The sequence below is a fragment of the Spinacia oleracea genome, chromosome 4, assembly GCF_020520425.1.
Source record: "Spinacia oleracea cultivar Varoflay chromosome 4, BTI_SOV_V1, whole genome shotgun sequence".
Taxonomy (NCBI): Eukaryota; Viridiplantae; Streptophyta; class Magnoliopsida; order Caryophyllales; family Amaranthaceae; genus Spinacia; species Spinacia oleracea.
In genome coordinates, this window is record NC_079490.1 from 145765536 (window position 1) to 145786139 (window position 20604).

At 38.6% G+C, this 20604-nt stretch overlaps 1 pseudogene; it reads left to right on the forward strand.

Moving 5' to 3' along the window:
- The first annotated feature begins 15776 nt into the window (after positions 1 to 15776).
- On the forward strand, positions 15777 to 17195 carry LOC110792010 (uncharacterized acetyltransferase At3g50280-like; annotated as a pseudogene).
- The last annotated feature ends 3409 nt before the right edge of the window (positions 17196 to 20604 follow it).

Here is a 20604-nt window from a genome sequence, read left to right on the forward strand (position 1 = left end):
AATAAATTTTATTTATTCTAATTATTTTACTAAAATTAAAATCATGAATTAATTTAAATACGACTGAAATTAAATTAAACTTTTTGGATTCAATTATAAATTTATATGAGCTTTAAATTTTAATTAAATTTGTATGTTTCCGGTTAGACTAGAAATACATTTTTATGTTTAAAATCAGTAAAGCATATGAATTTATTGGTTTAAGTGGGAGCGTATTTTAGTCATAAACTCTTGATTAGGTCTACAAATCCTTAAGGTTAAAACAACTTGATTAGAATTAATAAGGACTGAATAATTGGTAGATTATTGGTGCCCTTGATTAATTGCTGCAAATGTTTACGTGATGCATAATGTGTTTTACTAACCAGCTATGTGGGCCATTCATGATAATGAATGGGTGAATGGTATATATTGTATATGTACTGTTTTGCAGGTTATGAAGTGACTAGTATGGCCCAAATAGGATAGAAAATATGGTCTGCGTACCATTAATTTGAATGTAATTGGTCTAAAGTACCAAAGTTATTTTTCAATTCAAATATGGTCTGCGAACCATCAAATAGTTGTAATTAGTTATAGCTTATCCTATTTGAAGAAAATGGTGCCTCCCACGGAGATTTTCAAGACGGACTTTGAAGTCAAAGCTTCAAGATGAAGTCGGGCCATACTAGATCACAAATATCTTATGCATGTTTTAAGTTATTTATTGCTTTTAAATATGTCTTAAAATGCATGAGATCAAAAGCTTGATTATGTTGCATGATTAAGGATTTTAGTTCACTTAAAATCTAACCAACATAGTAAGAGCCTTAAGTTCCAAACTTAAAAATTGAGTTAAAAGGTGCCATGCCAAAATATACACTTGCTTGGATATCCTTTACATCAATCTAGTAATAGTTTTCGCTCAGCGAGGTGTTACTTATTGGTCCTAAAGGGGCAAGGTACACAAATAATTGTGAGTACATGTTAGTTTTGGTGAAACTCAACGATATAAGTAAGGAGTCCTTTTATGTCGTGGCAAATTCGATAGGTTTACCTAATAAGTTCTTAGACGTACCTATCAACCAAGAATAGTTTCTAGACTATTAGCAAAAGGCTTTTGCTTACCTAAGATGTTCTAGGATTAAGTCGACAAACTGTGCTTAGTTCTTCAATGATTTTAGGATCTTGGAATCATTTTATTCACACCTGCCGGAACACATAATTTGAATAAAATGCTTAATAAACATTGAATTATGCATGTATGCTAGAATTTAAGTTTATTAAGAGAAACTGTGAATGGTTATTTATTTGTTTATTCTTTTCAATTGTAGTTTTTAACATGGCAAACAACAATTCATTCAACATTCGATCAATTCTCGAAAAGGAGAAGTTGAACGGGAAAAACTTCCTTGACTGGCAAAGGAACTTGCAAATAGTTCTTATGCAGGAAGAAAAGGAGTATGTCCTAGATGAGGCGATGCCCGAAGCTGCAGGCGACGGGGTCACTCAGGCAGCCCTCAATCGTTGGATTGATGCCAACAAGGATGTGAAATGTCTAATGCTCGCCACCATGAGTGCGGATCTGCAGAAAACGTTCATCAACTCAGATGCTTTCACAATCATCAGTGAGTTGAAGAACATGTTCCAAGATCTGGCTCGAGTCGAAAGATTCGAGACTCATAGGCAAATTCTTGAGACCAAGCTTAAGAAAGGCGAGCCCGTAAGTCCACATGTTCTCAAAATGATTGGACTCATTGAGAATATGAGTCGGCTGGATCAGCAATTTTCTCAGGAAATGGCTATAGACACCATCCTCCATTCTCTTCATAGCGGGTATGATCAGTTCAAACTGAACTACAGTATGAATAGTCTGGACAAAACGCTCACTGAGCTTCACGGTATGCTGAAGACCGCTGAAAAGACGCTCAAAAGTGATAAGCAGGATGTGCTTATGGTGCGTGGGGGCAAGTTCAAGAAATCTGGAAAGAAGAGGAATGCTAAGAAAGGTGGCAACAAGGCCAGCCCAACTAAGCAAACTGGCGCCAAATCTGCAAAGAGGAAGGTCAGTCAACCCACTTCTGAATCCGAATGCTTCTACTGCAAGAAGAAGGGGCATTGGAAGAGAGATTGCTTGAAGCTAAAGGAAGATCAGAAGAACGGAACAGTCGTTCCATCTTCAGGTATTTTCGTTATAGAATGTATACTTGCTAATTCAACTTCTTGGGTATTAGATACAGGTTGTGGCTCACACTTATGTTCCAATCCACAGGGACTAAGAAGAAGTAGAAAGTTAAGCAAGGGTGAAGTCGACCTACGAGTGGGAAATGGAGCACGGATTGCTGCATTAGCCGTAGGAACTTACTATTTGTCGTTGCCCTCCGGGCTAGTTTTGGAACTGGAAGAATGTTTCCATGTTCCAAGTCTTACTAAAAACATCATTTCAGTTTCTTGCTTAGATGCTAAGGGATTTTCCTTTTTAATAAAAGACAATAGTTGTTCGTTTTATTTTAAAGAGATGTTTTATGGATCTGCTAGATTAGTCAATGGACTTTATTTATTAGACCACGACAAACAAGTATATAACATAAATACCAAAAAGGCCAAAAAGGATGATTCAGATCTCACCTATCTGTGGCATTGTCGATTAGGCCATATAAACTTGAAACGCTTAGAAAGACTTCAAAGGGAAGGAATTCTAGAACCATTTGACTTAGAGGATTATGGTAAATGCGAATCATGTTTACTTGGCAAAATGACAAAGCAACCTTTCTCTAAAGTTGGAGAAAGAGCAAATGAACTATTGGGTTTAATCCATACAGATGTATGTGGACCAATGAGTACAAATGCTAGAGGTGGTTTCAGCTACTTTATCACTTTCACTGATGACTTCAGTAGGTATGGTTATGTCTACCTAATGAAGCATAAGTCTGAATCCTTTGACAAATTCAAGGAATTTTAGAGTGAAGTAGAGAATCAATTAGGCAAGAAGATTAAGGCACTGCGGTCTGATAGAGGCGGTGAATATCTGAGCTATGAATTTGATGACCATCTGAAAGAATGTGGAATTCTATCAGAATTGACTCCTCCTGGAACACCACAATGGAACGGTGTGTCGGAACGGAGGAACAGAACCTTGCTAGACATGGTCAGGTCAATGATGGGTCAGGCCGAACTTCCATTAGAATTTTGGGGACATGCACTAAATACAGCTGCACTCACTATAAATAGAGCTCCGTCTAAAGCTGTCGAAAAGACTCCATACGAATTATGGTTTGGAAAGCCTCCAAATGTGTCTTTTCTTAAGATTTGGGGATGTGAAGTATACGTCAAACGATTAATTTCAGACAAACTTCATCCAAAATCTGACAAATGTATCCTTGTGGGCTATCCAAAGGAAACAAAGGGGTATTACTTCTACAATACATCTGAGAACAAAGTGTTTGTTGCTCGAGATGGTGTCTTTTTGGAGAAGGATCACATTTCCAAAATGACAAGTGGGAGAAAAGTAGACCTCGAAGAAATTCGAGTCGAACAACAAACTCTAGAGAATGCTCAAGATGACATTCAGGATGAAACTCAGAGATCTTTAGAAGAATCTGGTGAGAATCATGGTCAATCTAGAAATGTTACCCCGCGTAGATCGCAAAGATATAGATCTCAACCGGAAAGGTACTTAGGTATTTTGACGAACGAGAGCTATGACGTTCTATTACTTGAAAGTGATGAACCTGCGACTTACAAGCAAGCTATGACGAGCCCTAGCTCCAAGCAGTGGCAAGAAGCCATGCAATCTGAATTAGACTCCATGTCTGAAAACCAAGTATGGGATTTGGTCGAATTGCCAGATGGCTACCAAGCCATTGGAAGCAAATGGGTTTTCAAACTGAAAAAGGACAAGGATGGGAAACTTGAAGTTTTCAAAGCTAGATTGGTCGCAAAAGGTTACAGGCAAGTCCACGCTGTGGATTACGATGAAACCTTTTCACCAGTTGCAATGCTAAAGTCTATTCGAATAATGTTAGCAATCGCTGCATATTACGATTACGAAATATGGCAGATGGATGTCAAAACTGCTTTCTTAAACGGCGTTTTAACAGAAACTGTGTTTATGACACAGCCTGAAGGTTTTGAGGATCCAAAGAATGCTAAAAAGGTATGCAAGCTAAAGAAGTCAATCTACGGATTGAAGCAGGCATCCAGGAGCTGGAATATACGTTTTGATGAAGCAGTCAGTGACTTTGGTTTCATCAAGAACGCAGACGAATCTTGTGTATACAAGAAGGTCAGTGGGAGCAAAATTGCTTTCCTAGTATTATATGTCGACGACATATTGCTTATCGGAAATGACATTCCTATGTTGAACTCTGTCAAGATTTGGCTTGGGAAATGTTTTTCGATGAAGGATCTAGGAGAAGCACAGTACATATTGGGCATCAAGATTTACAGAGATAGATCTAAAAAGATGATTGGACTTAGTCAAAGCACTTATATCAATAAGGTGCTTGATAGGTTCAAGATGGCGGACTCCAAGCGAGGCTACCTACCCATGTCTCATGGAATGACTCTAAGCAAGACTCAGTGCCCAAAAACACTTGATGAGCGTAGACGAATGAATGGGATTCCATATGCATCATTGATTGGTTCAATAATGTATGCTATGATATGTACACGCCCGGATGTTGCGTACGCACTCAGTGCTACGAGCAGATACCAGTCAGACCCAGGAGAGGCGCATTGGACTGCTGCCAAGAATATTCTGAAGTACCTGAAAAGGCACAAAGATGACTTCCTGGTCTATGGTGGAGATGATGAATTAATTGTTAAAGGCTATACGGACGCAAGTTTCCAAACCGACAAAGATGATTTTAGATCACAGTCTGGGTTTGTCTTCTGCCTCAACGGAGGAGCAGTAAGCTGGAAAAGTGCTAAGCAAAGCACCATTGCGGATTCTACAACTGAAGCGGAGTACATTGCTGCACATGAAGCAGCAAAGGAAGCTATATGGCTAAGGAAGTTCATAGGAGAACTTGGTGTAGTCCCCTCCATTAAAGGACCAATAGCCCTGTATTGTGATAATAACGGAGCTATTGCACAGGCAAAAGAGCCTAGACACCACCAGAGAGTCAAGCATGTACTTCGTAGATTTCACCTTCTACGAGAGTTCGTTGAAAGAAAAGAAGTCGAGATAAGCAAAATTGGAACTGATGACAACATATCAGATCCATTAACTAAACCTCTGCCGCAGGCGAAGCACAACTCGCATACTGCAGCTATGGGAATCAAGCATATTGGAGAATGGCTTTGATGTCTCTGTTTAATGTTTTAAAGTTTTAGAGTTTAAATCTTTGTAAAACATTATTGGTTAATCATTCACAATAAATGAAAAGAATTCATTTTTCCATTTAATTTGTGGTTTATTAAATGATGAGTCCCTTCAATTTGACGATATATTCAAGATAGACTGTCAGGACCAGTCCTGTGACTAAGAAATGTCTATCAAGTGAACTTGAATGTCAAAGGTTGAAAATGGTCCCTAATCGGAGTTTTCTATAAAATTGGACGCATAGAAAACGTTAGACGATTAGAATGCAAGATGACTAGTAGTTCTGTTTCTTGAACTATGTGGACATGGCAATGTCATAATCATTTGCATAGATACTTACTTTGGGAAGACTAGTATCGGACAAGACCTATGAAACTTTACTGTAAGAGATGAAAATCTGTCATAAGTAAATTTCATTAAATTATTAGACACTAAATCCTCAATACCTGAGTGATTTGAGATTACTTGTTTGAGAACTGGTTGCTTTGACGTTGACCAACCGTCGCACCGTAAAAGGAGGCTATAAAGGCAACGCTCAGGTAATCACCTATCAAACGAAGTCTAATCTCAAGATCGCAAGATTGGGATTGTCCTCCCATAAATCGGGATGAGATGCTTAAAAGTTGTACAAGGCCACTCGGAGAGCTAGAAACTGTGAAATGCATGGCCGTGCTCGGATGAATCATAGGCTATGATTATCTGTTTATTTGATCAGTTGAACTCTGAAACCGAGGAACACCTCTGGACATAATAAGGATGACAACTCTTACCTTATGTTCAAGAGCAAGCATCGAGCGACAAAGGAATTAGGAAATGCACACTTGTCCCTAAGGACAAGTGGGAGACTAAAGGAAATAATGCCCTTGGTCCAAGTATGCATTCTATGTTAAGTCTAATAAATGCGGTTCAGTATTAATTAACAAGTTAATAATTCAGTGAGATCAAGTGAGCTGAATGCCTAGCTAGAGGCCGCTTCAGTTCAAGTGGAATTAATGATATTAATCCACAGCTTACTCTTGACTGAACCCGTAGGGTCACACAAATAGTACGTAAACGGATCAAGTATTTAATGGCATTAAATACTCCATCTATGAATATTCGGAACCGACGGATCTTGGTTTCAGTGGGAGCTAAGATCGTCACAGGCAAGAAATGAATACTCCGGAAACGATGATATTGCCGGAAACGGAAATATGGATCGTATCGAAAATATAAATATTATCCAAGTCGTAGATGTTGCCGGAAACGGAAACATGGTACGTATCGGAAAATATTATCGGAAATGGAAATATTGCCAGAATCGGAAATATTGCCGGAAACGGAAATATTGTCAGAATCGGAAATATTACCGGAATCGGAAAATAATTCCGGAAACGGAAATATTAAATATTTGTTCGAAACGGAAATTAATTCCGGAATCGGAAATATTAAATATTGTTCGTATCGGAAATGAATTCCGGAATCGGAAAATTTAATCGGAAGCGCATCGTACGAATAAGCATCGGACGAGGCCTGCCGGACGAGGCCCAGCACGAAGCCAGGCCATCGCCCAGCAAGCCAAGCGCGCCGCACAAATAGCCACGCCAGGCCCAGCGCAAGGCCAGGCCCAGCAGGCTGCACAGCGCGCACAGCGCGCACAGCACGCGCAGCGCGCAGCGCGCGCGGGCGCTGTGTGGGCTGCTGCTCGCGCGCACGCATGGGGCCCATCGTGGCAGCCGTGCGTGTGTGTGCAAGTGTTTGTGTTCGTGCACGTTTCCTAAAACATGCAGAGTTCGGTTAATGATTAAATTCCTATTTCTATTTGATAAATTAATTAAATTAGAGTTCTTGTAGGATTCTAGGTTTAATTAATTTGTATCTGAATAGGATTTCGATTCCCTTTCCATACCCCTATAAATATGAGGCTAGGGCTCACAATTTATAACAAGTTTTCAAAGTATTCAAAGTGAGTTTTTGAGAGAAAATTCAAACACACATCTTGCTCAAATTGCCGAAATTTTCTAGTACCTTAAGGGCGATTCTAGTTGGTCAATCTTAAGGCGGATCCGGACGTGCTGTGGACTATCTGCGGAGGGACGACACTTGGAGTCCTAAAGACTTGTTCTTGTTCGGTTCGGGCGCAGCTAGGGAGGGCACGCAACAAAGAGTATGCATCTAAATTATGCTATATGATTATGTGTAAATAATATGTTGTCCTGGGTTAATGGTTGTTTCCGCATGATCTATTTAATGTCATATGTATCATAACCTAACAGGGCTCTGAGCCTGGGATGAGGGGAATTGTATGCTGACCAATGCTTGGATCAACCGCTGACATATCATGATAAGACTATGCGAAGACGTCTATGTAATCTGAAAGTAGCTTGATAAGATCATCGCGCTTTGCTTGAGATAGAGTCAAACAAATCTGAACTAGTTTTGGATCACTACTGTTAGAAAGGTTAACCTTTTCCGTTTCCTCAATTATGGGCGTCCTGTTTTCATGATTTTCAATAGCTTTTAAGATTTCAAAGTCAGTTTCTTGTGAAGCAAAGTGGTTTTGATTAGAAGTGTGTTTTGAATTTAGACTTGAAGAGTAGGAGGAAATTGAAGTATTATTGAAATTAGCAATCATTACATCGACAACTTTAACTTGAAGTTCGGCCTTTAGAGGCTCTTGATTGATGCAAGACTATAGCCCTAGATTCTTAGACTCATCACTAGACTCAGATCCGGACTCATCCTCTGACTCGGACTCTCTCATCATAGATCCTTCGCCCACAGTAATCTTGAACATTTTGCCATTTGGAGTAGTGATCTTGAGGGACTTCCTCCAACCATTGACCATCTTCTCACTGGGAGAAATAAGCTTAGATGGGTCAAAATCTTTGATTTGAGTGATCATTTGAACCACAGTATCTTCAGAAATGATTGGTGTTACTTCTTGGCCGAACAAGAGACCAAAAGCTGATGAATCAAGGCATTCAGGGGTAGCCTTGTTTTGTATTGGAGGGGCATCCTCGAGGAAGTGACAGTCTTGAAAGATCTCGAATCCAGGGTAGAGGTCCCGTTTTGTAGTATAATAGAAAGGCTCTGGAAAGTCAAAGTACAAGTCATCCTCTCCTTCTTTTATGAACTGCCCGTTGAGTTTACGCTGATGGGGAGGTACTTTGAATTGATCATTACCAGCTCGACGGGCCCTTAGCTTAGCCTCTTGTTTCTTGTTGTCGTACTTAGTCAGTTTGTATCCCAGACCACAATAGTTAGTCTGTCCATGAGTCTTGAAAGGAGACTCGGTAGGCGGTGGAAGAGTAGTGCCCAAGAAGCGCCCACGCTTAATCATCATATGCCTTGCCATGGGATTCATTTTTGACTCGATGGCTCCTACTTCAGCACTGAACCCCCAAAGGTCTTCATCATTGTCATCATGTTCTATCAATATCAGAGCCTTGTCAACTATCTTGGTTCTTAGATGGGATGCATTTAGAGTAATGATATTTCCTTGGACCTCCATCCGAACTTTCTGGTGGAGTGAGGATGGCAGAACTTTGAGGTCATGGATCCAGGGTCTCCCCAAAAGGAGATTGAAACTTGCTTTGATGTTGAGCACTTGAAAGCTCACCTTGCGCTCAATTGGGCCTGTTCGGAGTAGAAGGGTGAGAGTTCCCATTGCTTCCCGACGAGTGTTGTCATAGGCACGAACACCTTGGGAGGAGCTAGAAAAGTCGCTAGGAGTGAAGCCCAAATTTTCAGCAGTGCGGAGAGGACACACATTGATGGCTGACCTATATCCACTAGAGTCATGGGGATGATTTTGTCTTTGTATTCAACAGTCAGATATAGCTCCTTGTGATGGCTTGCCCCCTCGGGTGGGAGGTCTTCATTTGTAAAGGTAATTCCTTCTTCTAGATTTGTCAGTAACCCGACCAACTCGTTAGGAGTGACTTCCGGGGTGACATTCAACTTGACAAGAGCATTGATTAGAGCAGTGAGATGCTCCACAGAGGAAGCCATGAGTTTCCAAATATTAACCTCTGCCTTTGTACTCTTCAATTGTTTGATCAAAGGATTCTCCTCGGTAGGTAGAGAGACATTAGTTGCCGGTGTTATTCTGTTGACTGGCTCTTGAATTCGACCGGATAGAGTCATGACCTGAACATTGTTCTCTGCCTTAGTGTCCACTTACCAATCGGCATTCACAATTTCCTGACATTCATCGTCAGAGATGTTCTCAATAGGAGGGTCCTGGTATATGTCTTCATCGTCGCTGGCCCATATCCCACAAATGTCTTCTTGAGGTAATCCGGTAACCAACCCTGACGCCGAATTTTCATCTGGTTGCACAAGGTAGGGAACATGCCTCTGGTTATGAAGGATTTCCTCTACCTCGAAAGGACCCACAACATGGAAAAGTGTTTCCTGATTGTCTTCGAGAGCCCTTATGCGAGCCTCAGCTTCTTCCACACGTTCATAGATCTCTGCTACAGCCGTTGCCAATGAAGTCATATTGAATTGGATTTTGAGAGAATGAGTCCAAGCACCTAGTTATCACATGACTTGAATTTAGAACTTGGACTTCCCGAAACATGATATGATATGCATGCAATGAATGAGACCTAGACTTGACTCTAAGTGCCACTCCGAAGATTCGGGATTTTGGATTTTGTATTTGTATTTGGGATTTGCAACCCGTTGGAAATATTTAAAAGGAGTTTCAATTTATCGGTATTTGTATAAGGATTTGTACTAGCATCGTGATTTACGACCCGTTGGAAATATTTTTGAAAGGAGCTTCAATCTATAGGAATTTGTATAAGGATTTGTACTAGTATCGGGATTCACAACCCGTTGGAAATGTTTTTGAAAGGAGCTTCATTCTTTTGTGGAGGCCTCCTCCTTGTACTAGAACTTGGGATTTTGAAAGGGGATTTTGAAAGGGGATTTCGATTCATTGGAGTTTGTATATTCTAAGGGAGTTTCGACCCAACATAGAGCATGGAATATTTTAGGGGAATTTCAACCCGATTAGATTGTAGAAATTGAATTTGTATTATTTCAAGGGACTTTCAACGGATTCGAGTTTGTATTATTTCAGGGGATTTTCAACCCAATAGGATTTACATGAGGTTTGGATTATTTCAAGGGATTTTCAACCCATCAATGGAACTTGAATATTTTAGGGGACTTTCAACCCATTGGAATTTGGAATGTTTCAAGGGAATTTCAACCCGTTAGAATTTGGAATGGGGAAATCGAATTTGTATTATTTCTAGGGGATTTCAACCCATAATCGGATACGGACTATTTTAGGGGAATTTCAACCCATTGGATTTTGTACTATTTCTAGGGATTTTCAACCCATTGGAATTTGGACTATTTTAGGGGAATTTCAACCCATTATAGAATTTGGAAATTGAAATTGTATTATTTCAGGGGATTTTCAACCTGTAGGAATTTTGGAAATTGAATTTGTATTATTTCAGGGGATTTTCAACCCGTAGGAATTTTGGAAATTGAATTTGTATTATTTCAGGGGATTTTCAACCCAGTGGACTGTTTTTGAACTTTGTATTTGGGAGCAATGGAAGGCAATAGTTTTTTGTAGTTTGAAAGTGAATTTGAGATTCAAATTTGATTCGGAATTCGAACTTGGAAATGGACAAGAGGCATTTTGTATAGAATATGAGGCCTTGGACTTGAAAATTCCGACATTACACCTCCATGGATTTGAGGCATTGGATTTGGAACTTTTGATTTTTTCGAAGAAGGGATTTGAATAGGGACTTGAAAGTTGAAAGTCCGGAATTATGCCGCCGTGGACTTGGAATTTTGAGGTGTTGGTCATAGCATTTTGAATTTGAATTGAACGGGGAAATTCGGCATTACGCCATCATGGATTTGGAATTTGAAGTTTTTGAATATAGGCTTGAAATTTGAAAGACTGAATTTAGGAATTCGAACTTGAAGTTTGAAAGGTTGAATTGAAAAGTCGGTATTATGCCATCATGAGTTTGGACATTTGAACTTGAGGTTTTGAGGTTGGAATAGGAGGTTTGAGTATTTGAATTGAGAAATCCGGCATTATGACGCTGTTGGATTTGAATTTTGAATTTTGAATTTGGAATTTGAAATTTGGACTAGAAAATTATGACGTCGTTGGATTTGAATTTTGAATTTGGAACTTGAAACTTGGACTAGAAAATCTGGCATTATGACGCCGTTGGATTTGAATTTTGAATTTGGAACTTGAAATTTGGACTAGAAAATCCGGCATTATGATGCCGTTGGATTTGAATTTTGAATTTGGAACTTGAAATTTGGACTAGAAAATCCGGCATTATGACGCCAATGGATTTGAATTTTGAATTTGGAACTTGAAATTTGGACTAGAAAATCCGCCATTATGACGCCGTTGGATTGACTTTTGAATTTGGCATTTGTGCGTGAGGCGTGTTTAAGGGTTTTGAATCGAATGGAGTGGCACTCCTAAAAGACTTTAAATCGGCGATTTTGGATGCATGAAGTTTTAATGATGTTCCTAGGGGTTTGGTTTCCTAGTTGGAGGCTAATGGTTTTGGCAAAGCTAGAACTCAAGGTTAGTCATTCACGCGTGCAAAGACGCCCACACAATGCACAAATAGCACGTTGTCATACTAACATGGATATGAATGCGACATGCAAAGTTCTCAACCTAAGGTCGGTCTAAGTTTTGTATGATGCAAGTGGTAGGCTTGGGTGTCAAAAGGGTACTTGACTAAGAGGCGGATCCAGTAACAACTTGCACATCCACCTAAGGGACGTGTGTGTCGGCAGACGACCTCCATGCTTGACATCGGGAATGTCAAGCAAATGTCAAGTTTTGGTAGGCGCGGAAATGGTCACACACTTTGGTCAGGAACCGTATGGAGAGTCACCATTTCGTTGCCCCCGGGGCTAGCCCGAATGTAGAACACATCCCTATTGGGCAAGGTAGAAATTCGTTTTGCACAAATATGGTTTTCGAAATATGCATGACATGCCTAAAAATTGAAAATTGAAAATCGGACTCCAATATTGTATTTGAAATGCTCGTTTTTCGACATTTGTTCTCAAGGTTTGGGAGTGTCCTTCGAAATCCCAAAACAGAACTGACTCCCACTCGAAAGCTTGGGCAGCATAGGCAACCAGCCACTGGAAGCCACTGTGCTGGATGCAGGCAGCGGCGTCTGGCGCAGGGGCCTGCGCCTGGCGCCGGAGCTGGCATCCAGAACTTGAGCATGGCAATGGCTTGTTGCTCAAAGCATGCTCGTATTATCGAATTTGAAATCAGAACTCCCCAGTGGAGTCGCCAGAATTGTAGGGGGTTTTTTTGTGTACCTTTGATTCCCCTACGAGGAATGAGCTTTGTATGTTTTTGGATTTCGAAGGAGTCGCCACCAAACAATTTTAAGGGTCCCGTTTGGAAAGACCAAAGTTGTCTCTTTAGTGGATAAGGCATTGAATCTTAGAGCCGGATGGGTGAGATCCGGGCAAGGGAACGAAATACTTATTCCGCGAGCCTTAAAAATTGTATTCGGTGCATGGAAAAGAACATTTTCGAATATCCCTAGTCATGACACTATGTGGGTTTGAACTTGGAATTTTAGCACATAGAATTTCTACTTGTATTGTGACCACTTCGCTTTAAAGTTAATTTAAGGGAACCTAAGGCCGGTTTGTCCAAGAAATTATCTTTGTTAAGCGTGGTGTAACTTTGCATTTTGTTGTATTTAGCATGTGAGGTGATGAAAGCAATAAACAAGTAAAGCAAGATCACAATAAATAAAGGAATTATTGAAAGTGCGTACAAAACCACATCATCTCAAAGTGAGATGAGTAAAGAATTCGGAATTGAAATAGCAATAGTAAAGGTGCAGAATTGAAGTGCGACATTGAAAGGCATTATTGAAATTGCGGTATTGAAGTGCATAATTGAAAAGATGCGATATTGAAATTGAACTATTGTATTTGAGATCCGAACGCCAAACGACTACTTAATAATAAGTGCGTCCGACACGGATTCAAGTCTAAAAATCTCAACTTTAGGACAAGTTGCTCATCCAAAAGTGTCTTAGATTTTGGGCATAGAAATTGAACTTGAAATATTGAATCTTGAATATTGAACTTGAATATTGAACTTAGGATTCTTGAATCTCAAAGATTAGACCTTTTAATGTTAAAAAGGTTTCATCTTTGATGTGCTCCATAACTTGAAATGATTCTAGTTTAAGGAAGTGATTGCAAACAACCTTAAACATCATAGAATCCTGAAAATGAAACTTGCACATGAATAGTGAAATGAGGAATCTTGAATCTCAAAGATTAGACCTTTTAATGTTAAAAAGGTTTCACCTTTGATGTGCTCCATAACTTGAAATGATTATAGTTTAAGGAAGTGATTACAAACAACCTTAAACATCATGGAATCTTGAAAATGAAACTTGTACTTGAATATTGAAAAGAGGACTCTTGAATCTCAAAGATTAGACATTTAAATGTTGGAAAGGCCTCACCTTTGATTTGCTCCATATCTTGAAAATGATTCTAGTTTAAGGAAGTGATTACAAATAACCTTAAACATCATGGAATATCCATAACTTTTTGAATCATAGAAAGTGTTGATTTTGTAAAAATATGTTATTGTTGTAAGTGACACTTTTGAGAGCAAAAGTGTCAACTTTACTAATCATTTTGAAAGAAAAATTGTAGAACACATAGTAGATTAGGATTGGGATTCGGAATTATCTAGTTAGGATTAGGTTAGAATTCCTCTTGAAGCTCCCAATTGCTTGAACACTTGAGATTTGTATGAGAATTTGAAGTTTTTGTATTTGATTTTTGAGAGGGAATTTCAGAATTACGACGTTCTGATTGTAATTTGGTGCCCTAATGCTTGAAAATCAGGGTTTAAATAGAAAATTAGATGGCTAAACGCCAAATGCCAGTTGTGCCCAACGCAGGCTCTGGCGCCTGGCGCCGCTGACGTGGCACAGGAAACGCCAACTCAAGGACGATGACGCCATCCTTGCATTTGTCTTTTGTGAATGTACCATTGTATGAAATGTACGAACTTTGGCACGTAGCATTTTCTTAATGGCTAAGGCTTTGATTTTGCGACTAAAAACTAGCCGTTTTCAGGTTTTTGAATTCGGTTTTACGGGAAGAGGCCCGGCTCGCTCGATTTTGTGGGTCGGCGTCCGAATTCGGATTGCTTAGTGTCATTTTGACTGGAAAAGGTCTTGTAAAACCAATGGAGAGGTCCATTGGGTGAGATTGTGTTTCTATTTTGAAATTGATTTTTGGAAATTGAATTTTGTACCGAGTTCCGGAATGGGAACGGGCTCGGGAATTAGACTTTGGATTTTGGACTTTGGAATATGTTTTAGCAATTGGGACTTCCGCACGGAGTTGCACCAACCACCTAGCAAGGATAATAGTATCGTCATCATCCCATAGGGGAGACACAATTTAGGTGTCTACAATAATTAAAACGAGAAATTAAGGAAAATAGAGACTAAAAACACTAAAAATAACTAAAACGACTCAAATTATTGCCTAATTTACTACCCTATGAGTGACATAAAATGTCACTCGTCAAATGCCCCCAAACTTGAGCTTTTGCTCGCCCACGATCAAAATAATGAAACACAAAGGGAAATAGGATAGAAAATTTGAGCAAAACGAGTTATTAAAATGCTAATCTATGGAAAAATAGAAAATAGAAATCGAGGAAGGATATACACTAACTCACTGTCGTAGGAATCACGGTTGCATTTAAGCACATGCAACAAGCTCTTTAAATCCCAAGATCGCTCAAGAGGGCGAGTGAGATCTCGCAAGGGTGTCCAACAAGATTAACCCATAACTCTTATTAAGCACAATTAAAACAATCCGCCCAAAGTCATCTCATCAAGCACGGTTCACCAAACATGGTCAATTCAAACAAACTTTCAAAGCATAATCATCGTCAAGATGCATCTACAAGTTAGGAATATAGGGGATAGACTAATCTAAGGTGCAAGAGAATCACAAATCAAAGCATCGAATCATCAATTAGGTTCACTAAGGCATCGAAAAGTCAAAAATTGTTCTCAAATGGATTAATATGATCACAACCACCTAAAATGCACATTGACTCCCCCAAACTTGACTTTTGCTAAGAGAATCTTGGATTGTAAGATTAAATGATTTGAGTAGTGGGTCTAGAGTCTCGACTCTTGAGCCGCAATGACATTCATCATGACTAGGGAGAACTTTACTTAATAAATATTCAAGCTCCCACTCAATCATCTAAACTAACCCACTTTCTCAAGGACTTGTGGTATTTACTACTTAGCTTGTTGACTCTTTTTTTTTTCTTTTGTAAACTTTAATAGGCTTATTATGCCTTGTGGTACATGTTGTTTATACTGAGTATACTTCTAAAGTCCTACAATGTTACAAGTGAACATAACATACACATCGCATCCCTACAATGGCCAAATCCGAGCAAGAAACAATGGCCACATCTGAGCAAGAAACATCCATCAAACTTGTTTCAGAATGCTTTGTAAAACCAAAATATGAGATTTAATCCGCTAAGAAACCTTACCACTTAGGTCCGATGGATCTAGTTATGTTAACTATTATACAAAAAGGTCTTTACAATAAATAATTTTCCACTTTTTGCGTCATCTGAATCCCATGATAATATTGTAATTATTCGAACCAAAGTCGTGTCACATTTATTAGATAAGATTAAACACTCACTTTCTATAGCTCTAGTCTACTTCTACCCGTTAGCATGTCGTTTCACTACACAAAAATAACCCGAGCATAACACGAGCTTGGTCTTTATTGATTGCAACAAAGGTCCCGGAGTGCGGTTCATCCACGCTACTTCCCTTGACTTCACTATCTCCGATGTACTTTCACCGGTTGATGTTTCCGTCGTTCATTCATTCTTTGATCTCGGTGAAAAGTATGTAAACTACGATTGTCATACTATGGCGTTACTATCGATCCAGGTAACATAACTTTTAGATGGGGTATTTATTGGGTTTAGCATGAGTCATAGTGTGTTTGATGGTACCTCTTTTATTCATTTTTGTTATTATCTTGTCTGAAATTTTTAAATCAGATGATTTTACCACTCTTTCACGTGCCCCAATACTTAATTATAGGCCTTGCGATATTTCGGTCCTTAAATTTCCGTTTCTTAACGTGGAGGTGTTTATATGTCGTGCGTATAACCCGGGCCGTTAAGGGAAAGAATCTTACACTTTTCACCAAATTCGATGGTGAGACTCAAGGCCATGGCTAACCAAGAATGTGTTAACCAAATTTTTTTATCATCTTTTCAAGCTTTGGCTGCGCTTGTGCGGAGATCTATCACCCGAGTTCGGAACTTACCAAAGGATGAGCAAACCACTTGTTTTATGGCTATGGGTTCTCGAACTCGGCTCAACCCGCCTCTTTCAGATGACTATTTTGGGAATTTTATGATCAGTACCAAATGGGCTTGCAAGGCAGAGGAATTATTGGGTAATGGTTTAGGTTGGGTAGAAATTAATTTACGTAAAATCATTATGGCCACTAATGGAAAATCGATACTTGGTACCTATAAGGCATTGGCTAATTCCCCTATAGTGATTCCGTGTGAAACGAACCCCGGTCCTCATGGGATGACCAGAGTGATAATGGGAGGATCTTCGAGGTTCGATATGTATGGGCCCGAATTTAGATCGGGTCGAGCTTTGACCGCTCGCATTGGTTAAGGGAATAAGGATGATGGGAAAATAACTGCAAATTCTGGGTGTGAAGGGGGTGGAAGTGTTGATTCGAAATTTCCCTTAGGCCTCATATTATGGCCTCACTTGAAATTGATCAAGAGTTGATGGGTTTTGTGTCGTAGATAGTGTCGATCGATCTGAGTATGTAACTACTTTGATCGTAATTTATATGGTGGATTTGTATGTAAGAAAAGTTATACAAAAACTTATACAAGACCGTATGTAAGACTAACTTTTTACCAAATAATTTTACATTTTAGTTACTCAATGAGATCAAATAATTATATTATTTATTATTAGTTTTTTTACGGGATATTATTATTAGTTATATTGTTCAATCAAATATTTAAAAACTAGTTACCTTTTTAACGTTGACACTAACCGTCTTACGCATATGAGGGTCTATAAGAAATACACTCCAAAAGTTATTATCATGTATAATAAATGAGAAAAATAAACAACACCGAAAATATAAATAACAAATAACAATATGTTAACTTCCCCCTGCGTACCTAATATAAAATAATAATCAATCCTCCCTACTCACATCAATTTTTGAAAGTTTCTCAGTTGATTTGAGTAAAAATGATGTCATACCACTAAAATCCACTCAAATCCTCCAATTAGAAATGCTAACCCTTTTGAACCTCAAAGTTGTGCAAGGCAAAGTCATTAGAGTTGGTAAGTAAGAAAAGAAAGATGATAAGGATGAGGAAAAGGAAGAGAAAATCACCCCTCTTAAAGTTAAACTTGTTAGAGATCCAAAGAAATCTGTTGAGAAAAAGGGTGTAGTTTCTCAAGGGAAACGGAAAAGTTTTCATGTAGCTATTAAAGAAAATAAGAAGAAAGGTCCAGTGTACATGGACATAACAGAGGAGGGTGTGGAAGGAGATGCTGATGAGGAACATGAGGATGTGGCTGTTGAGGAAGTCAGGGAAGAAGTTGTTCCTATTACCAGGGAGGAACTTGACAAGGCAGTCAAGCTGTGGAACAAAGCTCCACCTACATCGTCAGGTCAGCAAGCTCTTTCCATGAAGGAATATGCTCCCACTTACGGAGGTCTATCAGGTTTTGCAGGGTTCAGAGGTTCTAGTTCCTCTGAGAGTTCCAAAGACCAACAAATCAAGGAACTCAAAGGAATTGTCACTGATCTGAGAGCAACTGTGTCCCGCCTGGTGGAGCTACAGGAAGGAACTAATCACAGGATCAGTCAGTTGCAGGCACATGTGGGTGCCCTGGTTGAAGTTGTGCATACTCTACAAACCAATCTTCAACACTACTCTGATCAGGAAAATGGAACTCGAGCAATCATTCTCTCAAAAATCAACAATCTGGAGGCTGTCGAGGAAACAGTGGTAGAAGAAACAACAGCTTCAGAATCTCCTCCTCAAGCCTAAACACAATCCTTCCTATTTCTCTCTTTTAATGCCTATGGAACAATTTTTTTTTCTGTTATGTATAATTAAAACTCGGGTGATCCCCCTTTTGATTCGAATTTTCAAACTTGCTTCAAATTAAGTATCTCTACTTTGCTAGTTTTTGGTTGTTGTTTCTCGTACTTAAATGTTGTGTGAGCAGGTACAATACTTTGAGGCTAACTTGACTTGCCAAACTTTGATCGTGGGGCACTGTGTTTGGAATATTTATACTATTGTGCTATTCTTTTTGTTAATGCTAACAGGGGGAAATAATTTGCAAACTGGTTAAGGCGATCAAACTTGATTTCTATGCTCACCATCTTGTGTTCTCCTCTCTATAAGTTTTCTTTTTAAGTTTATTTAAGTAAAATTAATTTATTAAATATCTTAATAGTTGAATGATCAGAAACTTCATCTATTCTTGCGATATGTTAATCTCTAGTTGTAAAAAGTTTGCTAGTGTTGTCATCACCAAAACGGGGGAATATTGTTGACCCTAGTTTTGGTTGATGACAAAAAGCAAACTTCTTAATATTGTTGATTGATTGTTACAGTTTGAATGTTCAAATTCCTATGAGGAACTAGGGATAGCTGTTGGGGTTCTTGAGTTGGAAGTAGTAAGGCTAGAGCATCAAAGCCAATAAAGATCAAAGAAACAACTATTACAATCGAATGGTTCTCATATCATATAAAGGAGGATGAAGTTCCTGATCCTGAGTTCCTCGTATACTTAACGAGGAACTCATATGTTCCAGATCTGGAACAACTGAAGCTTCTGAGTTGCAAGCTGTAGAAAAGGGAAGACATAAAGTCTAGGTAGTCTACTATACTTAGAACTTATGTAAATTATTAATATTGCAAATGGTATATAAGGAACTCGAGGAACTTAGGTTTATTTAGGATATCAATCAAAATATCTGGTAGCAAATTTTATGGAAATCATTTAAATAAATAAATTATAAGTTTTACGAATTTAATAAAATAGATTTTTCTTTTATCTTATTTTCCAAGTAAAACTGTTTTAGATTTCCTAATATTTCTCCTAAGATTTTGTAAGTTAATAAAACTGTTTTTGGTAGTTTAATTGGTGTAAACCACGTCCACTGATTGTGGAAGCTACATGGGAAGTGGTCTTCCCTTGTTCCTCAAGACAATGGACGTGGAGACTAAGGAATGTTGTCGTTGGCAGTTGAGTTTTGAAGGGAAAAAGCTAATGACAACTCCCTATAAAAGGTTGTGCATTTTTCTGTTCAAAGTACACAAATATTCCAAAAAAGTCTTTTATTTCCTAAAAGCGTCTTAAAGAGTTTTCATAAAAGAGTTTGTGGCCTAGTTAAATTCGAGTTCCTAAGTTCCTAATATATCTAAACTTTATTAATACTAAGTGTTATCATAAAAATATTGTTTTCCTGAGTGTGTTAGGATTGAGTGATCCTTGTAAATACTTAGCGTTAAGTCTGAGAAAAAGAGAGAAAGAAGAGTGCAGTATTCGAGGTAGAAAACTGTAAGGAACTCAGGCTTGAGTGGAACTCGAGTTGTAGTATAATTGTAATCGAGGTATTACTTTAATATAAACGAGTGTTTGAGGTTTTCCTTCTTGGTGAGTATCAAGAAGTTTCCTCAATTATTTATCTTTCGTCTCTGTGTTTCTGTAACGCCCCGACTTCTAGACACCCTTAATTAGGTTAATTATCTTTAATTAGCAGCGGAAAACCCTATCTTAGTCGGAGCGTCACATGCCGTATCTCCCTTTTGGGAAATACAAGGCGATATAACCTTTTTAAATTACTAAATATTGTTGAGTAACGGTAAATATACTTAACTTCGATTAATTATTTAATATTTACATTGTAATCTAAATAAATCTTAATAAATAATCCTAACATTGAAACATTGACATTAAAAACTAACTCAATTCTTAAAATTAAACTATAGTTTAATTAATACATCCTTTATTACTAGTGAGAAATAGTTATCTTTACTAAACATCGATCGTGATTTTGATGGTTGCATCCTCCCTCTAAGGCATCCCATGATCTTCTTCGTACCTAAAACAAAAGCAACATCGTGAGCCGAGGCCCAGTAACATACTACCCTAACAACGTAAATGAAT